The sequence below is a fragment of the Canis lupus genome, chromosome 23, assembly GCF_048164855.1.
Source record: "Canis lupus baileyi chromosome 23, mCanLup2.hap1, whole genome shotgun sequence".
Taxonomy (NCBI): Eukaryota; Metazoa; Chordata; class Mammalia; order Carnivora; family Canidae; genus Canis; species Canis lupus.
In genome coordinates, this window is record NC_132860.1 from 16,474,447 (window position 1) to 16,480,866 (window position 6,420).

Below are 6,420 nucleotides of genomic sequence, written 5' to 3' on the forward strand. Positions count from 1 at the left end.
CCTGCCATCCCCAGAGCTCCCGCGTGGTAATCTCCTCAATCTGCCCAGCCGTCAGCTTGCCTTGTTTGAAACATTTTGCTGGCCACCCGGGATATGCAAGAGGCTGCAAAACAAACCTCATCAAGTTAAACAGAGTTATCTTATGACCCAGCAACCCCATCCCTAGATATATACCCAAGAGAATTGAAAATATGTCCACCTAAAAACTTGTTCATGCATGTTCATAGCAGCATTATGCACAATGGCCAAAAAAGCAAAACAAACAAACAAAAAACCAAACCCAAATGTCCATTAATTAATTAATCAAGAAATGAAACAAAATGTGCCATATCCCTAGTATCCGTATCCTATTACTCCTATAACAAATTACCACAAATTACCAAAATAATATAAATTTATTCTCTTACAGTTCTGGAGGCTGAAAGCCCTTAATTGGTTCACTGGCTAGGGGCAGAACTTGTTCCTTCTGGAAGCTCTCAAGGGGAAATCTCTTTCCTTTCCTTTCACAGTTTCTAGTGGTCTCAGGTATTCCTTGACTTGTACCCCTCCCCCCCGTGTCTACAAAGTGCAACACTGGGATCTCTGCTTTTATCCTTATCATTATCATGATCCAGGATAATCTTCCCATCTCAAATCTTTAGTAGTTAATCACATCTGCAAAGTCCCTTTTGCCTTATAAGGTCACATCCTGGAAACGGGCCATGGATGTCTTTGGGAGTCATTATTCAGCTTCCTATACAACAGATTATCCAGCCACAGAAAGGAACGATGTACTGATCTGTGCTACAACTTGGAGGAAACCTGAAACATCACACTAAATGAAAGAGGTGACACAGGGGTACCTGGGTGGCTCAGTCGGTCAAGTGTCTGACTCTTGACTTCAGCTCCCGTCATGATTTCAGGATCATGAGATGGAACCCTGCGTGGGGCTCCACACTCAGCCAGCAGGGAGTCTGCACTCCCTCTCACTCTGCCCCTCTCCCTGTTACCACTCATGTCCGTGCCCATGCACGTGCTCTTGCACTGTCTCTCTTAAATAAAATAAAAAATAAAAATATTTTTAAAAAAGAAGTGACACAAAAGGTCCCCAAATGTCTCGATTCCATTTATATGAGATGTCCAGCATAAGCCAACCCATAGAGACAAAAAGTAGATTAATGATTGCCAGGGGCTGGAGGGAGGGCTGATGGGAAGTGACTGCTAATGGGTATGGGGTTTCTTTTTGGGGGTGATAAAAATGTTCTGGAATCAGATAATGGGCTGGTGATGGTGGCACAACTTTATGAATATACTAAAAACCACTAAACTGTACACTTTAAAAGGATGAGTTTATGACATGTGAATTATATCTCAATAAAAATAAGTACATTAGAAGAAACTTCATCACGCATCGACATTACCTATAAATGATAGAAGCGAAAATATTCTTTTTAAATCAAATTGTGATCTGAATGAATTTTATTTAAATAAAGCGCTTTCCACCAAAGTGCTCTGTGAAACTGGATGCTCCTGGGAGACAGTCTAGCGTGGTAGTTGACGGGAGACCTGGGAATCAGGTTGCCCAAGGTCAAGCCCTGGTTCTGCCCCTTCCTAGCTGTGTCACTGTACCTTGCCCCAGCCTCAGTTTTATCACCTACAAAGTAAGGATAATACGAGTCCTTGCCCTCACACTTGTGAGGATTCAATGAAATAATCCATGTAATGCTCAGCCCATAGTAAGGGCTCAACACATGCAAGCTACTACGTTTGTCACCCGCATCTCTGCTCTGCCCCCCAGTGGGGAGAAGGAGTGGGATTCTGAGCGACCTAAGGGGACCCAAGCGTCCTCCTTGAGTCTCAGATTGGCTGTGGGAATTAGAAGGCATCAGGAAGCTTCAAAGGGTAAAAAAGAAATTAGCTGGTTTGAGGAAGCTTGGTATTCACGTATGCATTTATTCATTTACTCACTCATTCCTTCCATTTCTTTCATTTAGCAGACATTGACGGAGAGGCACTGTATGCATGTCTGGCACAGTGGTGCTACTGGAGATAGGCTCCCGTAGAACACACTATCCTTGGGGAAGGCAGATAAAAATCAGTGCAATAAGATGTACCAGGCACTGTGCTGGAAGTTTCTACAGAACCCAGGGTGGGCAAGTGCAACGGGTGAGCGGATGAGAAGACACAGCAGACAGAGTGGTTAATTCTAAGATGGTGAGGAGGGGCAAGGAAAGGCTTCATAGAGGAAGTCTAGATATACCCCTGTATTCTCGAGTGTGTGCGCGCACATGTGCCCGTGCATGGGAGGGGCAGTAGGTGACAGGATAGAAGACTAGAAGATAGGAAAGACTGCATAAGCAAAGAGGGTGCATTCTAGGCATGAGCAAAGACCCAGAGATAGGATGCTGCCCAGATTTTTCAACAAGTGCTGGTAGTTCCGGCAGGTAGTGGCTTGGCTAAAAGTTGAAAGAAAAGCAACCAAAATACCTTAGACAGGGAGACAGTGAGCTGATTGGATTGGCTTTTATGAAAGTCTCTCTAGGGGTGCCTGGGTGGCTTAGTCGGTTGTGTCTGACTCTGGATTTCAGCTCAGGTCATGATCTCAGGGTCATAGGATCAAGCCCTGTTTTGGGCTCCACAGTGGGCATGGAGCCTGCCTAAGATTCTCTCTCCCTCTCCCTCTGCCCATCCACACTGCCCCCTCCCTCAAAAAAAAGGGGGGGAGAAGAAGAGGAAGAAAAAGAAGAAGATCTCTCTGGCTGTGGTGTGGTAGAGAAAAACCACGGTGGTGAGAGAAGAGGCTGGAAGCCATGGTTGGGAGACTTGCGGTGCTGATCAAGCTTTGGGTACTGGGGACCTGAACCCAGGCAGGGGTGAAGGAGAGGGAGAGTCCATTCCTGTCCCCACCAGACACCAGCATCCATCTCTGTGTACAGATAGGCAGGCAAACACCCCGTCCCCCGAAGGCACTGGTACTCTACAATCACATAGGGGATCTAGTGGAGGTGTGATGATTAATTTCATGTGTCAGCCTGGCTGGGCTACATCATCCAGTGATTTAATCAAACCCCAGTCTAGGTGTGGCTGTGAAGGTATTTTGTAGATGGAGGGTTAACATCTACAATCAGCTGACTTGAAGTAAAGGCAATTACCCTCCGGAACGTGGGTGGACCTCATTCAATCAGCTGAAGACCTCACAAGCAAAAGCAGGCTTCCTGGAGAAGAAATTGGGTTCTGTTTCTCTGGAGAAAACCCACTGATACAGAGGTCGTTACCCACTGCTTAGCAAGGCTCTAGAAACCAGAGCTTCTCTGTAGTCCTGCCTTGAAGTTGGTGTTGGCTTGCGCTGGTCCCACGTGAGAAGTGACTGTTATTCACAGACCCCCAGTTGGGAGGCGCATGAGGCCGCCCATCTCCTGGGCACCATCCCCTCACCCCCACCGCCATTCCCTGTGGCTTGGCCCACCCACCGACCAGCCCAGGTCAGGAGGAGGTCCAACTCCACGGCAGCAGCCTGGCACCAGCACCTACCTCTCCTCTGGCCAGTCCTCCCCTGTCCCTTGTTCCCTAACTCCAAGGATGGAGTCTCTATCTCGACCCCCAGGTTGGAGGTCCTGCTTCAGTCCCTGTCTAGTGCTTTAGAGGTTCTAGAACTTGAGGTAAGTTTTGCCCTGCCCTTAGCCTCCCTTTTGCCAGACCCTAAGAGTCATGTCCCTGGCTGCCAGGGTCTGTGACTGGGGCCTGGCTACCTTCTCATAGGCACCGCTAACCTTGGGCTCCCCACTCAATGTCCACTGCCTACCCCATCACCAATCACTTGACCATCTGTGAGTCCATCTGGTCTTGGGCCTTGGCCACCGTGGGTTGGTATGATTGTGCCCTGGGCTGGGCCCTCAAGGACATAGCAGCCTCTAGCCCCAGCTGACATGGGTACAGGCAGCACAGAGGGCATCTGCTGGGTGTCCAGGGAGTCCCCACACATCTGGCTGGGGGTCAGGAAGCCTCAACTGGGGAACGGCATGGGCCCCTCCTGGCCTCTGCCTTCGAGTCATGGAATGGTCCTGCCACCCCGGCTCCCTGCTCAGCCGCCTCTGCAGGCTTGGAGGCAGCCTGTATGTCAGGAGGGGGTCCAGGTCAGAGGGGGAAGCAGCTCCCCAGCAGCTGCGGGGAGAGGCTGGGGGCCGGAGAGGGGGGTGCTGCTGTGGCCACCCAATGCTCTCCACAGTGTGGCGTTTCAGGGCCAAAGGAAGTCTCCACCCCAGATGCTTCTGGCTGACTGTAGAGACACGGGCAAAATCAGACAGACCATCGGGACGTCCTTGGTCAATAATGAACATGAAACGGACTCCGAAGCTGTTTCTCAATGCCCAGCGCCTCACCCCCCACATCCCCCCAGATTCTGATTAATTGATCTGAAGCACAGTCTGGGCATAAGTATTTTTTAAAGCTCTTCAGTGATTATAATGTATGGTCGGGGCTGAGAACTTCTGCTCTAGTGCTCTGCTATTCCAAGTGTGGTCCACGGGCCAACACAGCTGACATCACCGGGGAGCTTGTTAGAAATGCAGACTCTTGGGCTCCACCTACTGAATCCCAGTCTGCTTTTTAAGATCCCCAGGGGATTCAGAGGCACATTACACTGTGGCAAATAAAGCCAGCCTTTACCCAAGGAGGGCTGCTTCAGGCCACTATTGGCTGCCACTCAGTGACAGTTGTGGCTCTGAGTCCTACTAAGCAGAGCCCGGAGCCGGGAGTCCTAATGACCAAATGTCTAGTGCACTGTACCCCTGGTCTTAGGCCCACCCACCACCGTTTGTCAGGCTGCAGATCCACTAGTTCACAAATAATTATTCTTCAGAATAGAACCACTCACAGCATCCAAACGCATGCATTTCTTTCTTTTTTTTTTTTAAGATTATATTTATTCACGAAAGACACAGAGGCAGAGACATAGGCAGAGAGCGGGATGTGGACACAATTGCGGAACCCCAGGATCACGTCCTGGGCTGAAGGCAGGTGCTCAACCACCGAGCCACCTAGGTGTCCCCAAACACATGCATTTCTAAAGCTGTTTCCCTACACAGGCTTTGTCAGGTTGGCCTTGGACTAGTCACCTACCCTTCACTGGGCACTTACTAAATGACAGGTACTTTACAAATACTAATGAGTTGTATCATCCCATGACCCCTAATAAGTTTTATTAGCCTCATTTTACACATGCAGATGCTGGGGCTTGATTAAAGCTAAGAGCCGGGCAGCCCGGGTGGCTCAGTGGTTTAGCGCCTGCCTTCAGCCCGGGGTGTGATCCCGGAGACCTGGTATCAAGTCCCACATCGGGCTTCCTGCATGGAGCCTGCTTCTCCCTCTGCCTGTGTCTCTGCCGCTCTTTCTCTCTGTGTCTCTTATGAATAAATAAATAAAATCTTTAAAAAAAAAAAAAAAGCTAAGAGCCCAGGCTCCTACAGCTGGTAGGTGGCAGAGCTGTGAGGGGCACACCAGGTTTCTGATTCCCAAACTCGGGACCTGTTCACAGCGCTGTCCGTATTGTGCTCGCTCCATCAATAAAAACACGATGGAACTTCAAACACTAGACTCAGAAATTCTGATCGATGGTCTCAGAAAAAAAAAAAAAAAAAGGAATTGCAATATACATTGCAATTCTCTGAGACCAGTAACCAGGGGGTGGAAAGATTTTACATAAGCAAAAAGTGCCTTTGGGAATTTGAGCCCGATGCATTCATGTAATGATTATTCCTCCCGCCTGGGCCCTTAACTATATTTTTATTAGGATGCTTTACATATTCTTTAGCTTCTTTAAAATGCTAAACTGACTCTGAGTCCCCAAATGTGCCAAAAATCTAGGCAATGCATTTATAGGAAGTGAAAGCTCCCCACGAAAGAACTCCCAGAGGCCTGAATTAGTGGTTTGTATTGTATTCCTCCCATTAGGTTTCTTAGCATCCCTACTTGCCCTCAAGGGAGTTTCTCAACCTTTCTGTGCCCACAGCAAGACTGGCCCTCCTGGCATTCTAAGGAGGTGAGAATCCACATTTCTCCCAGGAATTCTATGGACATAAAATTCAAACCAAACTAAATTTATGAAGGGAATTCAGACTTGAAGGCTCATCCAGTGGCCTGAATAGTTATGATCACACGCCGCTCTGAGATCTGCACCCGGCTCCTCTGTTAAGGTTGCCTGGGGTGTAGGCTCTGGAGAATTCCATGGCTCTACCTGTGGCCAGGGTCAGAAGTCAGCCAGTGATGGGGATGGGGTCCATGTCTGAAATTTGAACTCAGTAAATGACTGAATCTCTAGCTAGAGACAGAATCTGTGTATGAGAAAAGGTTTCGTAAATTATTTTCTCTCTCCAAACTCAGTGATTTGCAGGGTCACAAGGTCTCCCGTTATTGGTTTCTTGTTATGATGTCTGTAATTTACTT